Source organism: Pipistrellus kuhlii, unplaced genomic scaffold, assembly GCF_014108245.1.
Source record: "Pipistrellus kuhlii isolate mPipKuh1 unplaced genomic scaffold, mPipKuh1.p scaffold_m20_p_13, whole genome shotgun sequence".
In the NCBI taxonomy this organism is placed as follows: Eukaryota; Metazoa; Chordata; class Mammalia; order Chiroptera; family Vespertilionidae; genus Pipistrellus; species Pipistrellus kuhlii.
In genome coordinates this window covers 42439277-42458126 of record NW_023425438.1, presented here as the reverse complement: position 1 = coordinate 42458126, position 18850 = coordinate 42439277, and the positions used below count along the sequence as shown (strand labels likewise).

General features: G+C 40.2%; 1 protein-coding gene across 3 annotated transcripts in view; it reads right to left on the bottom strand.

Moving 5' to 3' along the window:
* The window catches only part of CTNNA2 (catenin alpha 2), a 1074738-nt gene extending 1062469 nt beyond the window's left edge, over positions 1–12269 (bottom strand). The window contains exon 1 of one of the 3 annotated variants that reach the window (XM_045580946.1): positions 11995–12269. The gene's annotated coding sequence lies outside the window, so the exon portion shown is untranslated. The remainder of the gene's footprint in view (positions 1–11994) is intronic. The other 2 variants (XM_036435853.2, XM_045580945.1) reach the window with 2 other exon arrangements.
* Positions 12270–18850: the final 6581 nt, after the last annotated feature.

Sequence of the window (18850 nt, the reverse complement as noted above, 5' to 3'; positions counted from 1 at the left end):
AAAGAAAATGATTAACAAATATACTGGTTGATTTTAAAAATAATAATGTATCTGGCATACTAAGGAAGAAAAAATATTGAGAATAATTTTTAAAGTAAAAAGGTATATTTAGACTATAGTATAGTGTGCTTCATAGATGAAAAATTAATCATACTAAATCTAAATTAGAATAAAAAATTTCTAATTTAAATCTTGAAGAAAACTAAAAGAAAAAATATGAGCAATATTTGAACCATCATTAACTATCATTCATTTTTTATGGCCTTCAGTATCCTAATTTTTTTTTCTTCATTGAAAAAACATGCCAATGGAAGGACTATAAACAAGATTACAAGGATGAGGAACTTTTTTTCTGCCAAGGGCAATTTGGATATTTATGATATCATTCGGGGGCCATAGAAAATTATAAACCTGAAAATTAGCCTGCTATATTTAGCCAAACTTTTGTTTTTTTAATCCTCATCCAAGGATATTTTTCCATTGACTTTGAGAGAGTGGAAGAGAGAGGGAAAGACTGAGAGAAACATCAATGTGAGAGAAACATCAGGAAGGAGCCTCCAACTGAGGTACTTGCTCTTGATCAGACTCAAACCCGGGACCCCTGAGTTCACAAGGCCAATGCTCTACTCAATGAGCCAGTTCAACTAGGGCTGGTCAAATATTTAATTAACTCACCCTTAATGGCTTGGCAGGGCCAGACCAAATAATTACTTGGACCTTATACAGCCTGCAGGCTGGACATTCCCAACCCCTGAATTAGAAAGTTGTTACTTCTCAAATTATCTTTAATTAACTATAGTGCCAGTTAAAATACCCAGGGTGTTATGAAATTTGATAACTTAGTTTTCATATCCTTCTGAAGAGAAGGCATAAAAACAGAAAACTTTGGAAAAAGAAAATCCATCACTTACTAGCTATCACAACATACTGTTAAACTACTGTAGTTATGATAGCATAATATTACTTCAGGGACAACATCAAAGTCTTTAAATGCAGAGAATATGAACAAGTCCTATAAATTATAATAAGATAAATAACCCACTAGAAAAACCTAGATAAACAAACACACTTATCACAGCAGAAGCAAAACATTAGGCCGTTAGGCAGAAAAGAAAAGATAGTCAACCTCTCTAGAATCCAGAGAGAAACAAATTCATAAGACAGAGATACCCTTCATACCTATTCATTGGTAAACTTCTCCAACTTTAAAATTACTATGCCAAACTGGTAAAAGGGTGAGGACATTTATATTTCCTGATCTGCTGGTGGAATGTAAATTAGCACTGCCATTTTAAAGAGCAATTGGGCATCAACTATTAAAATCTAAAATGTGCATACCGCCGAGACCGGTTTGGCTCAATGGATAGAGCGTCAGCTTGGGGACTGAAGGGACCCGAGTTCAATTCCGGTCAAGGGCATATACCTTTTTTTTTTTTTTTTTTTTTTTAATATATTTTATTGATTTTTTTTGCCCCCTCCCTCCCTGTCATACATACCCTCCCTCTCCAGAGTTTTATGTCCATTGGTTGTACTTATATGCATGTACACAAGTCCTTCAGTTGATCTATTATCTCCCCCAGATCTTCCTCCCCTCCCCACTGTAATTTGACAGTCTGCCTTTTGCTTTACTGTCTCTATATCTGTCTCTTGGTTCATCAGTTTATAATGTTCTTTATCATCCACAAATGAGTGAGGTCATGTGGTGTTTCTCTTTCATTGATTGGCTTATTTCAGTCAGCATGATGTTCTCCAATTCCATCCAGGTTGCTGCAAATGATGAAAAAAAGAAGGAATTCTCATCATTTGCAGGGCATGTACCTTGGTTGAGGGCATATCCCCAGTAGGGGGTGTGCAAGAGGCAGCTGATCGATGACTCTCTCTCATCGATGTTTCTAACTCTCTCTCTCTCTCCCTTCCTCTCTGTACAAAATCAATAAAATATTTTAAAAATAAAATAAAATAAAATAAAATAAAATGTGCAAACCTCATGTCTCCAAACTTAAAATTATCAGTCTACCCTTTTAAAAGCACACACTAGTACATGTGGATAAGAAATCTGTTTAAGGATGCTTTCCACAGCATAGTGTGAAATAGCAAATTGGCAGGAACTAAATGTCTATGAAAACAAGGATTAAATAAATTATAGTACAACCACACTATAAAATAATAGGTAGCAGTTAAATAATAATGGTGTAGCCCGGCCAGCGTGGCTCAGTGGTTGAGCATCGGCCTATGAACCAGGAGGTCACAGTTTGATTCCCGGTCAGGGCACATGCTGGGTTGTGGGCTCCATCCCCACTGTAGGGTGTGCGGGAGACAGATGATCAATGATTCTCTGTCATCACTGACGTTTCTATCTCTCACGCCCTCTCCCTTCCACTCTGAAATCAATAAAAAGTAACATTTTTAAAAATATTATATATATATATATATATATTGATATATTGATATATATATTGATATATATATATATATGATATATATTACCAGCTAAGCTATATGTGAAGTGAAAATGAGGTATAGAACATCATGTTACCATTTAAGTAAGTATAAAAATGTATATCTTGCTGCATAGATCTTGACCACTTGTACCTTCGAGGCACTTTCCTGAGTCTCCCAAAGTCAATCTGTCCGGGACACATTTTTGAAGGCAGAGAGCACAAACATTTTATCTCTGTAGGTAGCCAAAAACTGGAAACTGAAACTCCAATCAATGTAATGTCACGCAGATATTAATGTGAAAGACTTTTCATTTTCTTAGGAAATGTTCAATATGTTTAATTTAAAAATAGAACACGGTACATAATGCCTATGATCTCAGCTTTGCTTTGAAAAGTCTTCTATATGATAGACTCAAGATATATTCATGACGTGGCAGAGAGGTGGTGGGGGTAAAAAAAAATTAGAAATTCACCAAATGTTCACTGGAGAGGTAGACTTCAGTAATTTTTATTCTAACATTTCTTTTTGTTATTATTTTCTAGTTGCTCTACAATGGTCATGTATTGATGAAAGAGTAAAAAAACAAAACATGTTCTTTTGAAACAGTGCACCCTCTGTGATTGCATTCTTGAGATACCTCTATACAGAATGCCCAAATATTTCCAGCCTCCTGGCCTCTCCCCTATACTCCAGTCCCACTCCTCAGCAGCCTCCTAAGCAGTTATCTGAGTCTCAGCCTCAGTTCTGGATGTGACTTCTCCTCTCCCCTGCAGTGCTCATCAATCTCATCTTCCTGCTGACTCAGCCTGTCCCAGTTCCCAGACCAAAGCAGGGCTGAATAAGGTACTAATGCAAGGTCATCCATTCCTTCATCTCTCCCATCCATACTAGATCAAAGCTTCTGGTTCTGTATCCACCTGGACTTCAGACCCATGCCACTGTGGAGTCCGTACCACACTGTACTACACACTGTTATATTCTATCTGTCATGTTCTTTCTGGGATTAAAGTGTTCAGGTACTTTTCACCTCTACAAGACTGTTACTTCATGAGGTCAAGTGCTGCTGTATCTTACTCATTCATACACAGATCCAGGGCTATGTCCCTCCAAAGCAGTGTTTTCAACAACTTGTAAGAAAGCTTACTTGATGTATGTCTGCTCCATTTGTTTAACCAGAAATAGGATTTGTTCAAAGATAGAATGAGTTTGGAGGCTTAATCTATTAGCTAGCACTTACAAGGAACTAATGCAGGCCCAGGTTTGTAACAGAATTATTAGGGGGAAACACACACACACACACACACACACACACACACACACACAAGAATCTAAAGTGGTTGAGAACACCTTTTAAAACAAGAATAATTACTGTTTTAGTTTCTGCTTTCAAAGCAAAACATGAAAATCGTCCTGCCCGAGGTCCTGATTTCACAGATGGGCAAACCCCAATCGAGGTGGCCTGCTGGGATTTCAGGCTACTGCCAGCGCGGACTTTTGCCTCCTGTCCCAGCTCCGTGGGCCCCCACGGGCCTGGCTCTGCCCGCCACTATTTGTCTGCTTGCCAACTCTGAACTAGTCTCTTGGATGGAGACTCTCTCCCTTCCAGTTCATGCTGTGAACTGTGGTCTAAATGTCATCCTTCCTCTTTTCCTACAAACCTAGCTTTCTATTCAACCTCTTTCCCGAAGACTGAGAACACCATGGCAGGTCTCTAAATCAAATTAATAACACACACTGCTGTCTGCTTACCCAACAGTCCTTTCCCCCTTCCTTTTTCTTTCCAGAACTGCCATTCAGCTCATCTACCAATTAGTCTAAGCCAGTGGTCGGCAAACTTATTAGTCAACAGAGCAGCAAACTCATTAGTCAACAGACCAGTTTGCTTACCATTGGTCTAAGCCCATCATGCATGGTGATTCCTTCCCCTTGCTGTTGACTGGATGGGGATGGTCATGTGATCTAGTGCTGGACAGAGAGATCAGAAGGGACCACTGGTTGAAAATGAGGTGTGGACACAGAAGGGCAGAGTTCAGAGACCTGCACAGAGGAGACTCTAAGCCTAGGTCTGATGCCTGGAGTGACCTACCTGTGGATTTCTTATGTTTACAAATATATTTGAATGTGTTTCCTTTCTTCTGCTGCCAGGTTACACATAGCAAATAGTACATCTCTAAAAAAAAAAACTTACCAGCGGCTTTGTTTTCCATTTCAAAAGAACAACTTTAAAATGGGAAAGTGGTGGATATTTGGGTTGGTTTTAGTTTGAAACTGTTATGAGTAAAGCTGATATTCATTTTCATGTAAAAACAGTCGTTGTGCACATGTTTTCTTTTCACCTGGGAGCAGAATCTCCAGGTTGTGTGCTAAGAGTGTTTTTAGCATTCAGGGAAACTACCAAAGTGTTTCAAAAGTGTTACATTCCCACCAGCAAACTCTCAGTGCATCATCTGGTTACTTCACACTCTCCAAAACTTGATATTGTTGGTCTTTTTCAAGTTAGCCATTCTAGTGTTTGTAGAGTGGTAGTATATTGTGGCCTTTAAATTTCATTATTTGGGTGAATAAGAGAGTTAAGTGCCTTTTCAGATGCTCATTGTTCATTTGTGTACCTTCTTTTGTGAAATTGCTCTTTGTATATTTTGTTCATTTTTAGTTGGGTTGTTGTATTCTTAATGAGATACAAAAGTTCTATATACAACTAGAATAATTAGTATTTTTCCAGATATATATATATATATATATATATATATATATATATATATATATATATATATATTTTAGCAAATCGTGTGTGTTTTGAAGAGTGGAATTTTTTTACATAAAGTTTATTTTCTATTTTTCTTATAATTTTATGATTAGTGCTTTTGCATCCTAAGACTTCTGTGCCTCAACCAAATCACAAAGATTTCTTCCTATATTTTCTTCTCGAAGTTTATATATTCAAAATCATTTACAAATCTCAAAACATATGCTCAAAAAAAGAGACAAAAATGAGTGCATATTTTTCTGATTCAACTATATCCATTTCTAGAACAAGAAAACCTAATCTATAAAGGTGAAAATCAAATAAAGCAGAGGCAATGGAAATAAATTTTAGTTGCAGTGGTGGTTACACAGGTATCGATATATTTGTCAGCACACAACTATAACTGGATGTACTTTATTATATATAAAACGTATTTCAGCAAATTTAATTTTTTAAAAATTTATTCTTAAATCCTCACCCAAGGATATTTTCCCACTGATTTTTAGAGAGTGGAGGAGAGAGGAAATGATGGAGAGAAACATCAAGTGAGAGAAATACATTGATTGGTTGCCTCCTACACAAGCTCTGATCAAGGCCCAGACCAGGGAGGAGCCTGGAACCTAGGTATGTGCCCTTGATCGGAATCGAACCCAGGACCCTTCAGTTCACAAGCCAACATTCTATCCACTGAACCAAACCGGGCAAGGCTGAATGTTTTTAATGGGAATTTGGAGCTGGATTGATAGAAAGACTGGTGACCACAAAGTCCCAAAGGATAGAGGCGGAGAACAAGACAAAAATTAGAGTATATACAACTTCTTAAATAAATAAGTTATTCTAATTGCATAAATATCATTTAGTGTATCTCAAAGACGGTGACATTAGGCAAACAAGCCTTTGTCTAATCACAATTGAAATCAGATGATAACATCAGATCCTTTGGTCATTTATGGCGTCTTTGTCATTTCTAGTAGGCTGTGGGAGAACTGACATGTCTCCATTAAGAGTTAATAGCTTTGTTGAGCATCTACCTATGAACCAGGAGCCTGTGGTTCAATTCCCTGTTAGGGAACATGACCAGTTGTGAACTAGATCCTCAGTAAGGAATGTGCAGAAGACAGCTGATCAATGATTCTCTCTCATCATTGATGTTTCTATCTCTCTCTCCCTCTCCTTTCCCCTCTGAAATCAATACAATATTTTTTTAAAGAGTACATACCTTCAGTTGTGAAACACCAAGGCACCATAAAAAAGATTATAGACTTACTGCCAATATGGAATGAACAACATAAACCCAATTTGCATAAAATGAATATATCGAAAGTGTCCTATTAATATTTCTATAGCCTTTGTGGTCTTATAAAATTAAATTATTTCTACCCCAACACAATGGCATGTCAATCATTTAATGTAGGAACACTAAAGCAAGTTAGGATGTTAGCTGATCTGGATCTATCCCAACAGGGCAACTTCCACAAGTGTATTACTTGGCTCTCCCAGAAAGGTAAATAAACAAAATAGCAAGACACTGAAAACTAGCAAGATACTGAAAAACCAATACCTGGTTTTACATATATGTTTCTCATCATGATCTTGTGTGTGTGTATAAACAACTGCAACATGGATTGTATCTGCATGGGAGCAAAAATATAGGAACCCCCTAATTAATCAGATCTTTAAAACATCAGAATATTTAAACAAAGAGTCAGGATCTAGCCCATAATTCTTGAGAATGTATGACTACTCTTCATTTTTTTTCTTCAGGTATGGATACCTGCTATTGTTATTTGTAATTTTTCAGCTCAATAGATGAAACAAAATGAATTCACTTTATTTCATCCTTATTCCACCTCTCTGCTTGGCCAACACCTTAACCTGAGTTCACAGTTCTTATTTCACTCCTGTTAATGTACATGGGACTCACAGCTGAAAAGTAAGTCTCAGAGTTGTATACACAGGCAGCCTTTAAACAAAGAGGCACAAAAGAAGCCTGCTAAAATTAAGCATTATAAAGTCAAGCTATCTCTTTGTGTGTTTTTTATAATGGGTTACAGGTAATAATTTCAAAGAGCTGTAAAATGCACACTTGTGGTTGTTAGAATTCACCTCCACAATAAAATTCACATTTGAAAAAAAAATAAAAATGCCCCAAAGTAAATTTTTTCAAAAATTACTGATGCTTTAATATGGAACTGACTAGAGGTAATATATTTGTAGATGTTTTATTTAGATCTATGAATCTTTAAAACATCAGAATATTGGGAAAAACCTCAAAATATAAAATAAAAATGCTACAGTCTGTGGTCTGTTAAACTGTTAGCTTTTATATATGTATTCATATTCTATGTATCTTAGGATAATATTCACAAAACCAAATTCTTATCTTATTAGAACTACAAAATAATAAACATAAGCAGACCTTTAACTATGTTGGAGAAAGCAATGAAATTGTGTCTTTCTATTTAAAATGGATTAAACATGAGCACTATAAAAACTGACCTGTGGTACCTACAGGTAAAATGTTCCAAAAATCTCTTTTTATATATATTAAATAATTTAATCATATCACTTATAATGTTGGGTAAATTATTCATGGATATATATTTCAAAAAAGTTAATGAACACCAACCAAACACAAAGGTTTACCAACAGACTTAGACATTGAGCAATTGCCACCCCACACAGAGAAGATACTTCACTTGCTCAGACACAATGCCAGGTAGACCCTCTATCCTTAGCCCACCTTCATGCCCAATAAAATACTTAAAAGATTGTAACCCATTTGGAGTTATTAATAATCTTGAACACCTCCCTCCCCCAAGAAAAGGGCTGTGGTAATTAAGCAAAGTCAATAATAAGGTGAAAATAAAGTTCCAGAAAATACAATTACTCTAACAAACACTGGCTTCATATATGTCAATATAAAATAATCCTGGTTATTATTCTCCAAGATACAGTCCTGAAATGTTTTTGCAAAATAGGAGAGACCTGTGATAATTATATCATCATAATATTAAATCATTGTTTAGAAAGGTCAAGTTTTCTGTATGTCTTTAAGTTTAAAGAAAAGAATAAAAACAATGCTCTGGGTCCACCCTCTGACACAGACCTTGGATTCCTCAGTGTCTTGGGATGGAGCTTCGGTTGAGGCAAAGAACTTAAACTCCCCTGGTAGCTGAACACTCTATGATAAAACGGGCCTCACACACAAGAAGTTGCTTTACCCCAACTGATACTGTAATCACTCAGACTGTATCTAATACCTTTTAATATACTCATCAGTTTGTCAAAATTTCCAGGAACAATCTTCCCAATCACACCAGGCTTCCTCCTGCTCTGCTTTCCCAGCTGTGGGACCCACCATGCATGAAATTCTCCCCAGGAGTCTGTCTAAGCTCAAGTGCTACTCCTGAATGGAATCTTTCCCTGGTTCCAGAAACATCTGTCCTCTTTGGATCTCCTCTAACACATGGTCTTCGTTTCTTTCCAGTACATCATCATATATTGTCTTGGACTGTTTTTAAATCAGTTCTCCTCATTATAATTATGTTTACTCAACACATGCTTTGTACCTACTACTGTGCCTAACACATTTAACCCCTAACGCAATCCCATGAACCAGACTCTGCCATAATTTCCATTCTGCAGATGAGGAAAAAGACTTAAATAGCATGCAAGGGCACAACACTCTACTACTTAAGTAGAGCATGCACTCAAATCTAAAGTTCTCTCCAAAGATCTCCTTCTTTGCTACTGTGAAATATGACCTCATGCAAATGCCCGTTCTCAACTAGAGTGTAAGCTAAGGTCAAAGAGTGTCTTTTACTTCTTTTGAAAACCTCATACCACTAAGCACAGGGTTAGGCAGGTTTTAAGAGTTCTGAGAAAAGCACAGAGAATGATCTAGAATATTTCCTATGAGGTACACAAAATATTCTGTTGGGCTTTATATAGATTATACATTCTTAAAGGTCTAGTAAGCTAAAAGTGAAAGCCTGTAGAAATGAAATTCTTCAGAAATTGGTCTTTATCTATAAACTAGATTATAGTCAGAGTAACAGACTGCTTCTATAAGACACTAGCTGCTTGTCTATTTCATGTTTTATTAATTTCACTCAAGTCTCTCTCAAAATCTAGCTGTAAACAAGTGTTCGTTTCTTTTCTTTAATAACCTTGTAAATTTTGTGTTCAGTGAGTGAATGAATATTTACAAAGGAAACAAATAAAAGGTACCTTTCTTTCCCTAGTAAGCACAGTATTTAAAAACTGAGCACACACCCACATCACTCTTTATAGCGAACTGCAATAAAAACAAGCAGGGCAGCCCTAGCCGGTTTGACTCAGTGGACAGAACGTCAGTCTGTGGACTGAAGCGTCCCGGGTTCAATTCCAGTCAAGGGCACATGACTGGGTTGCGTGCTCAATCCCCAGTAGGACGCATGCAGGAAGCAACCAATCAGTGATTCTCATCAATGATGTTTCAATCTCTCCCTCTCCGTTAGACTCTGATATATATATAATTTTTTTAATAAGCAGAGCTGCTTCCTTCCCACATTACATATATGAAGCCCCACAGAGAGAGAGAGAGCAGTAGAGTTACTGGGAGGGAAAAGTCATCTGAAAATATATTAAGAAAGTGTATTCATATATTATCACCACCAAAGTTTTAACTTGCTTCATGGCATTCCAGGAAAAAAAAACATCATCAACAACACCACCCCTGTCTACAGCTGTGTTCATTATCAAATAAGGTAGCCATTCCAGTGCACAGAGGGCTGATTGCAACTCTGTATCAGAATGTTGGTAACACTCATAATTCAACTACACTTCAGCCACATAGCTGCAGAGTCAGCCAAGCCATTAGTGGAATTGCATTCCTACCAAGGGGAGTTGGGGCAGGGGGTGGGTCCATCATTCCTAATATCGCACTCTTCCTAAAAACTGATTCAGATGATTAACTGTATCAGCTCCTCATCCAACCAGCACTCCATCACTATGAAAGGTAATTCTCCTCATCTCAACTCCTACTTCACATTCTCATAAAATGCACAAGTGCATATTGTACTACTGGCATCTAATAATTTCGATGAAAAGGGAAAAAAATCAATAATTTTCTCCACAGAACAGTTGTTTTTTTTACTGGCAGCTTCACTGAATCCATTAATTTCGGACCCTCCCCACACACCCATTACACATAAAACACAGCTATTCTACAGATATTAATATTATCTGCTTTTGTTCTTTTTTTAAAGGAGACTGTAGATAGGGCAAAATACAGGCTTCCAAAGACTCCATTTTTTTATTTGTACTTATACAGTTCCTTGGACCTTTCTGAAATGATGAGTACACTAAACATTCTGAGGCATGGCTGTCTCACCACACATAAATAAACTTTGCAGCAGCCATGCTTGCAAAAAGGAAAACTGCCAACTTACTATGAACACATATAACAGAAGGGGTTGGAGTGCAAGCTAAAGAAAGCAAAGTAAAACCTATGATTTGGTGAAAACCATGGGTGCAGAAGCAACTGAAATTGTAAATAGTTAATAATGATCCCGGAGCTAACAACTTTTCCATAGACTGCAAAGGGGAATCACACAGTACGTTTCCCTTCAAACATCTCCAGAGTTCCTGTAAGGTGGATGGGGGGGGTGGGGGGTAAGGTCATCTGCTACAGGCTATCATGCCGCTAATGCTATCAAAGCGATGTATTGATAAGCCTGTGGAGTATAACCTCATTACTCCAGAAACTGCCTACCCATTGTCCTCGCTTAGAAGTTAACCCACAATGAACAAAGTGCATCTCTTCCACCCTCTACTCCTCGTTTTCCCAAATCAATCCACTTGAGTGTTTTGGGTGCTGATGAAAACATTGCATAAGTAACAATGTGGTGCACACGCATTGAAGTTAGAGAGACTTTGCGCCTTTGAAGTAGGCAGAGACAGGACTGAGGGACACAGGGGTTCAATTCCAAGCCAAATGTTAGGCGGGTGGTTTGAAAGCGTCCATCCGAATAGGCCCAGGGGGAAAGGACATAGCAGTGTCCACTGCTACCACCCTTCTCTCCCATCCCCTCTTTCTTGTTCTCTTCTTTCCTTGTGGCTGCACACAGAGACCATCAAAGCAGGGGAACCATCAAAGTGGGGCACACACTGAGACTATGTATTTCCCAGGAGGAAAACACAAATGGCAAAAGCGGGATGTGGGCGGTGTGGGGGGCTGTTGGCAACATGTCCAAGTGATAACCCTCCCCACCCCCACTCTAATACAGCACAAATCCATAGATTCCTCCTCCAGCCTCCTCCCCTTCCAGCTCCTAGTACTCTTTCCAACTTGCCCCTTCCTCCACATAACGTGCGGACCTGCAAGGTGTCCGCTGTGGCAGAGTATGCCTGTCAGTGTAGGTGCCCAATTTTCTGGAAGCCCCTGAATCGGACACTTTAGCGGGCAAAGGCTCTCCCGTCGGGAAGGGGTGAAGAAAGCGGGTGGAAGGGATGGAGACAAGAGGGAAAGGATGCAGAGCCGCGCTCTGGGGCGAGCGGCTGGAAGGAAGACAGACGGGGAAGAAAGGAAGGGTGGGAAGGAAGTGAGGCCGGCGGCGGAGAGGAAGAAAGGGATGAAAGGAAGGCTGGAAGGGAGAGAGGAGGGGAGCGGAGAGAGGGATGTTGGGAAGGATGCGGGCGGGAGGGCTGGAGAGCTGGGAGGGAGGAGGGAGGGAAGGATAGAGAGAATGGGAGGGAGGAGGGAGGCTGGGAGGGAGGGAGGCAGGCAGGCAAGGATGGAGGATGCTCTGCTCGGGACTCACCTCGGTGGGTCGGTGGGAGTTTCTCGCCTCCTCCCCCTTCTCCTCCTCTTTCTCGCCGGCGCCGAGCAGCTGGAAGGGCGATCGCAGAAGGGCTGGAGAGGCGGCGGGCGGCGAGCACAAGGGCAGCAGCAGCTGCAGCAGCCGCCTCAGGCCGAGGTGCGGTGCCTCCTGCTCCGCCCGCCAGCCCGGGTCCCCGCCTCGCTCGAGCCTGGAAGCGGAGCCGCTCCCCCGCCCCCCGCCCGCTCCCAGTCCAGCCCCGGCGCAGGCGGCAGCGGCCCGGATCGCCGCTAGGGGAGGCAGGCAGTGCGCAGGCGCGGCCGCTCGCTGCCAGGCGCGCCCCCGCGGCCCCCCCGGCTCCGCGGGCCCGGGAAGCGCGGGGCAGGGGGGCTGGGGGTGGCGGAGAGCACGGGGCCTGGGCGCTCGGAGCGGGCTGGGCGGGGTCGGGGTCGGGGTCGGAGTTGGAGGAGCCCGGCTCCGTGCGGCAGGTGGGGGGAGGGGATGGTAGTGGAGGGCGCAGGTGCCGTGTCCATGACAACCGCGTTCCCCTGCGGGCGGGGACCCGGAGCTGAGTTGCAGGGAGGCTGGGGGACTGGGATGGAGACCCAGTGCCAGAGAGATCCAGGAGGGGAACAGGGACTAGGGTTGAAGAGGAGGGTTAAAGCGTGTGCCACAGAGGGCACAGACCTGGGGCAGGAGGAGGGCAGAGCCCCGGTGCAGAGAAAGTGGTGACTGAGGCGGGAGGGAGGTTTGCTGGGACCTGAAGTCCCCAAGGGAAAGGGGGAATGGACAGTAAAAGGAGCAAGAATTTCCCGGGAGTGTTATAGCAAGCGGAGCATTTACTCAGCTGACAAGCCTCTGTTGAGCGCTTCTCTGTGGAAGGCATTGTGATTATTTTATGGATTTCAAGGATATTCCTGAACCTCTCATTTGAGCCAGGAACTCTACTTTGGCATTTTGAGATATGAAACACACACACACACACACACACACACACACACACGTTTAATACCTCGTGTTTGTCCTAGAGGAGGGTACACTGTAGTTGGGAGAACTTGTATAGAGATCGCAGTGAGTCTTTGTGCTCTGCCCACTACATCAACTGAGGCTTGAATGTAACTTACAGAAGAGGTGCACAATCTGAAGCATAAGTTACAGTGATATTTGTTCTGCTACAATGCCAACTAACTTGCTTTAAAACCAAGAGAGGAAAATAAAGACAAAAACCTATGTCAGTTTGGTTTGACACAAGCGATGCTGCGTTCACAGCATGCTGCCTGTCTGGTCTCGCCCAGAGCAACTTTAATGCGTTTTCTCATGCCGACACTGGTATTGCTCTATATCACTTAAAACACACTCCCCCCCCCCCCATTCCTTCTTCATTGGCTATATCAGCTATGGTATATCCCCCTCTGTTTCCCAAGCTGGCATCTGCAGTTGTTTGAAAATTATGTTAAAGCCAAGTACCCTATTTTCTCCTGCAATGTCATGCGAACTCTACCTCTGTCCATTCTCCTCTTTCTCCTCTCTTTCTTCCCACCTTACTTTTTTCTTGTCAGCGCTACTTTATCGATTTAAAAATTCCTGGGAGAAAATAGGAGTCCCCAGATGCAGGCTTAAGAAAAACCTCCTTAGTCCACATCAATGTTTCAGGACCATGGACAGCAGCAGAGAATGCTCCTCCCACCAAGCTTTTCCCCTAGTCTCAGCCTATAGAAACAGGATAGCCGCCAAAGAAGGTACAGGATGTGCTTCTAGAAGGACAAGCTGAGCTCCAAAGGATTTGTGTGCCAAAGGATGTGATCGGAGTGGAATAAGGAAAGAACGGACCTGGAATAGGATGTAAAGGCACTGGACTCTGCAACTAGACTTTAAAGAAAATATAAGATTTAGTGATGCATCACAAGGCTCTCTGAAGGGTAAGAGGGAGATAATTTAGCCAGGGAGGCGATTGAATGTAAATAAGGATGCTTCATAGCACTGCTGCACAGTATCTTCCTGGAGGCAGGGATGCCTCTGATTTTAAATGGTCCAAGAATGTGGAAAGGGTAAAATAGTCTCAGTTAAATGAGGTAGAATACTTTCAAAGACTGACTTGTTGTTCTTGGTGTTGTTACTGTGTTTTTTTTATTCACTAGTCAGGCTAAAGGGGATAAACTAAAAAAGACAGGCCAAAGAGTTATCAGACAAGTTCATCTCTAACATTCATTTATAGCTTTGTGTATTGTTTTAAAGTAGGCCTAAATGTTTAATTCTGTTTGAGTCAGCAGCAGACAGAAATAAAAACTAACGTAGACCAATTGTTGTCAAAATGAGATTTTTGTCTTTTTTGTTTCGTGGTGACTTTAAAAACATTTGGAAGTCACTTTTAAAATATGTATAAGGTGTCCATGCAACTGCTTTAAATTATAGGAAATAAAAAATAACAGCATAAAAGCTATTCCTTATTTCTCAAACTTTTGGCCTCACTCACTCTTCCTTCAAAATATGCCAAACTATTTTCTGTCAATTAGATAGTAACAACAACAAATTACTGGGGCAAAGCACTTAAGTCACCAGCAGGCAAATGGCAGCTGAGATTTTTGTTTTCTGCCTCCAAATAATTTACTAACTCTCTTATGTTTTGAATAAAGGGGAACTGAAACCCCTAGATACCTTATGGAAACATCAAAATTGAGCCATATTTCTTTCTCTCTGATAGTAGTCTAAATGTCCTGGCATAAAAAAAAATGGCTATTATTGGATACTGAGAAGCTATCATTTTACTTGCCCCCATCCTAAGCTAAGGGAATAATTTATTTTTTATTTCTTCACTTTTTTAACTGCTGAGTCTGGCTGTTTTTATTCTTTTTTATTGGTTGGTTTTTTTGTTTTGTTTTGTTTTGTTTTTTTGTTAATGTTTCTTGATTGAAGTTTTGTCCTTCATTTCAATGACATAAACACATACAGCCCTCAGAAAAACAAGCAGCTTCCTCTTTCCCCATTCATATTAAATATTTATACCAACAGAAATGAAAGAGAATAAGAGCAATGCTAGAAATATATTATTGTGTGCAGATGAAAAACTATAATATGTAATTACAGTACAATGTAACCTGCCATATGACATATCAATTTTCTAGAATAAACACCAAACCATTACTGGTAATCCTAAGTAAAACTACCCCTAGTGCTTATACACTTCAATGTCTGGTCTCTGCACACTGAAACCCTCATTCAGCCTGCCAGGTCCTAAAATTTCCCTATCAAGTCCTCCTGAGCAATTCATATTTTAAAGACTTTATATTGCACAGCAGTTTTAGGTTCACAGCAATTGAGCAGAAAGTACAGAATTTCCATACGTCTCTTACTGCCACCAAAGCAAAACCTCCCCCACTATTGACATCCTGTCCACAGTGTTACCTTTGTTATAACCAATGAACCTACACTGACACATCATTATCACTCAAAGTCCATAGTTGACACTAAGGTTCACTCTTATATATTCTATGGGTTTGGAAAAATATATAAATGACATTTTAACCATTGTAGTATCATACAGAATGGTTTTACTGCCCTGCCAGTAAAAAACTGTAAATGCTCTGCCTATTCATCTCACCCTCCCTCCTCATCCCCTGGCAACAACTGATCTTTTTCACCGTATCCATAGTTATGCCTTTTTTTTCAGAATGTCATACAGTTGGAATCACACAGTACATGGCTTTTTTTATATTGAGTTCTTTCACTTAGCAATATGCATCTCAGTCCCCTCTGTGTCTTTTCATGACTTAATAGCTCATTTCTTTTTTGTGCTGAATTAGATGTTATTGTCTGGATGTGCCACAGTTTATTTATTCACTGACTAAAGAATATCTTGGTTGCTTCCAACTTCTGGTGATTATGAATAAAGATAAAATAGAAATTTCACTTTTTAAGCACTTTTTAAATATGCCCTTACCTTGTCACAGTATTTGTTACATGTGAATAGTACCCCAGGATTTCTTCTCAGATGATTTTGTTCTCACAAATCTAATCACAGATTTCTTCTCTTTCCTAAAAAATAACCAGTAAAACTCACCTTTGTTGTTTTTATGTACTACTTTAATCACAATATGTGTGTGTGTAACTTGTTTTAGAATTTTTATTTTCTACTTATTCTATCAATTCTAACTTTTCTACATAAGTATATTAATCATTTGTGTCCTCAGATAATCATGCATATGTTGTATTATATTATATAGATAGGATATAACAGGCAGAATAATGGACCCCTTAAGATTCCCATGTCTCATTCCCTTGAGCCTGAGAATATATTACCTGGCAAAAGGAACTTTGCAGATGTGATTAGAGTTACATAATCCGAGGAAGAGAGATCATCCTGGATTATCTGAATAGACTCAATATAATCACCTGTACTCTTAAGTATGGAAAATCTGTCCTTGGCTACAGCCAAGAGATTCATCAGAAAGAAGAGACAGAAGGAAATGAGTCAGAAGAGATTCCAGGTATGAGGACAACTTGACTAGTTCTGATGGCTTTGAAGAGGACCATAAACCAGGGACTGAGGGTGGTTTCCAGAAGCTGAGAATAATTCTTGACTAACAATCAGAAAAAAAAATTAAAAAATCCTGAGTCCTACTACCACAGGGGAATGCATTCTGCCAACAACCTGAACAAGCCTAGGAATGAATTGTGCACTAGAGCCTTCAGAAAGGAACTCAGACCTGTCAACACTTTGATATTGGTCTTGTGAGACTCTAAGCAGAGTCTAACCCACTAGACTTCTGAACTATGAGAACTGTGAGAGAATATATTTGTTTTCTTTTAAGCTGTTAAATTGGGGGCAATTTGTGAAGGCAGTGTTATAAAATGAATACACAGAGATTCTATATCATTTACCTTATCTGCAAAAAACAATAAAGGGGCAACTTCATTGGATGGCACCTAGGAGTGCCTCTAAATTCCAGCATTACCAAAGTCTAGTTTATAACATTATGTTCATAAAACTTAGTTTCACAATCTGTAAAATGGTGGCAATTTTTTTCTATCTTCCTGACTGTGTAAAAAATATGAAATAATATTTATCAAGTTTTCAGCACACTATTGTCCATAAATAAATGTACTCTTCCTTTAATTAATATTTATAATATGAATGAGTAAAAGAATCAGACATTAAGATAAATATTCCTTGGTATATTTTGACAATTTTTTAATCTCTTTCTATCATCTTCTATTTCAAAATTATCTTTTTTAAAAAATATATATTTTATTGATTTTTTTTTTTACAGAGAGGAGAGGAGAGGAAAAGAGAGTTAGAAACATTGATGAGAGAGAAACATTGATCAGCTGCCTCCTGCACACCCCCCACTGGGGATGTGCCTGCAACCAATGTACATGCCCTTGACTGAAATTGAACCTGGGACCCTTCTGTCCACAAGCTAATGCTCTATCAACTGAGCCAAACCGGTTAGAGCTATTTCCAAATTATCTTTTTAAATTTTTTTTAAATAGCCTGTAACATGTCTTCTCATAATAAATATGTCACCCCCATCTTCAGGTCTCCTAATAGACCCATTTCCATTAGAGAAAGCTGGGGCCACTGTTTAAACATTTTATAAAAGGGTATCATTTCCCCCTGAAATATCATTTTCCAAATTCTGCTCTAAGGACTAGTTTCAGTCTGAGTTCTTTCAATAGCAAGTGGTATAATCCACATTAAACTAGTTTGAGCAAAAGGGAAATTCTGGCACCCGTATCTGGGAAGTGTAAGATGTGTATCAGTGAGGCTTAGCTAGATACAGAGGTCATTAAAAATATTAATTGTAATATAGGTTCTAATTGACTTTTGTGGGGCCTTGTGTTCCTATATGAACCAATTAGTGTGACCACAGAAATGGCATTCTCTGGATCATATTACCACTTCTGCGGCCATTTGCAAAAAGAGGAACAGTTGCCAAAAAGACTTTGAGGAAGGGCATGGTACCAGGGCTGACCTATCGGTTCCTCTCTATTTCCATTCTAACAGCTGCAAACTTCTCCACCATGCTGTCCATATGCTTTAGGCTGAAGTTAGCTTCACCCTGGCTCCGAGACTAAGCCTGGTCTAAGGAGAATCCCATCAACTTATCACAGAAGTTCACGACTAAGCTCATTGTCCCATTTCATTCCCTGGCCATATCACAGAAGTTCACGACTAAGCTCATTGTCCCATTTGATTTTGGAATTGACACATGATGGAATTTGCACATATGGGACAAAAAGAGAAATGTTTATTGGCTTCTAAGAAATAAGCTTCTTTCCAAAAGAGCTAATAAAAGAATTGTCCACTTATTTTGAATTTTAAATAGATGTTAAGCAAAGAAATGACAGCCTTTTATAATTATACTAGTGGCCAAGTGCACGAAATTCATGCACAGGGTGGGGGGTATCCCTCAGCCCAGCATGCACCCTCTCCAATCTGGGACCACTTGAAAGATGTCCTACTGCCAGTTTACAGGGATCTGGCCTAAACTAGCAGTTGGACATCCCTCTTTTAATCTGGGACTGCTGGCTCCTGCCTGATTGCCCCTAACCACTCACCAACCTGCCTGCCTGATTGCCCCTAACCACTCTGCCTTCCAGCCTGCTTGCCCCCAAATGCCCTCCAACCAGCGTGATCACACCTAACTCCCCACCCCCACCCCCCACACCAAGACAGCATGCTCGCCCCCAACTGCCTGCCCCCACTGGCCTGCTCACTTTCAACTGCTCCCCTGCTGGCCTGCTTACTCCAAACTGCCCGCCCCTGCTGTCCTGATCAACCCCAACTGACCCCCACTCAGGGCCTGCTTGCCCCCAACTGGCCCCCTGCTGGTCTTCTCACCCCTAACTGCCCTCCTGC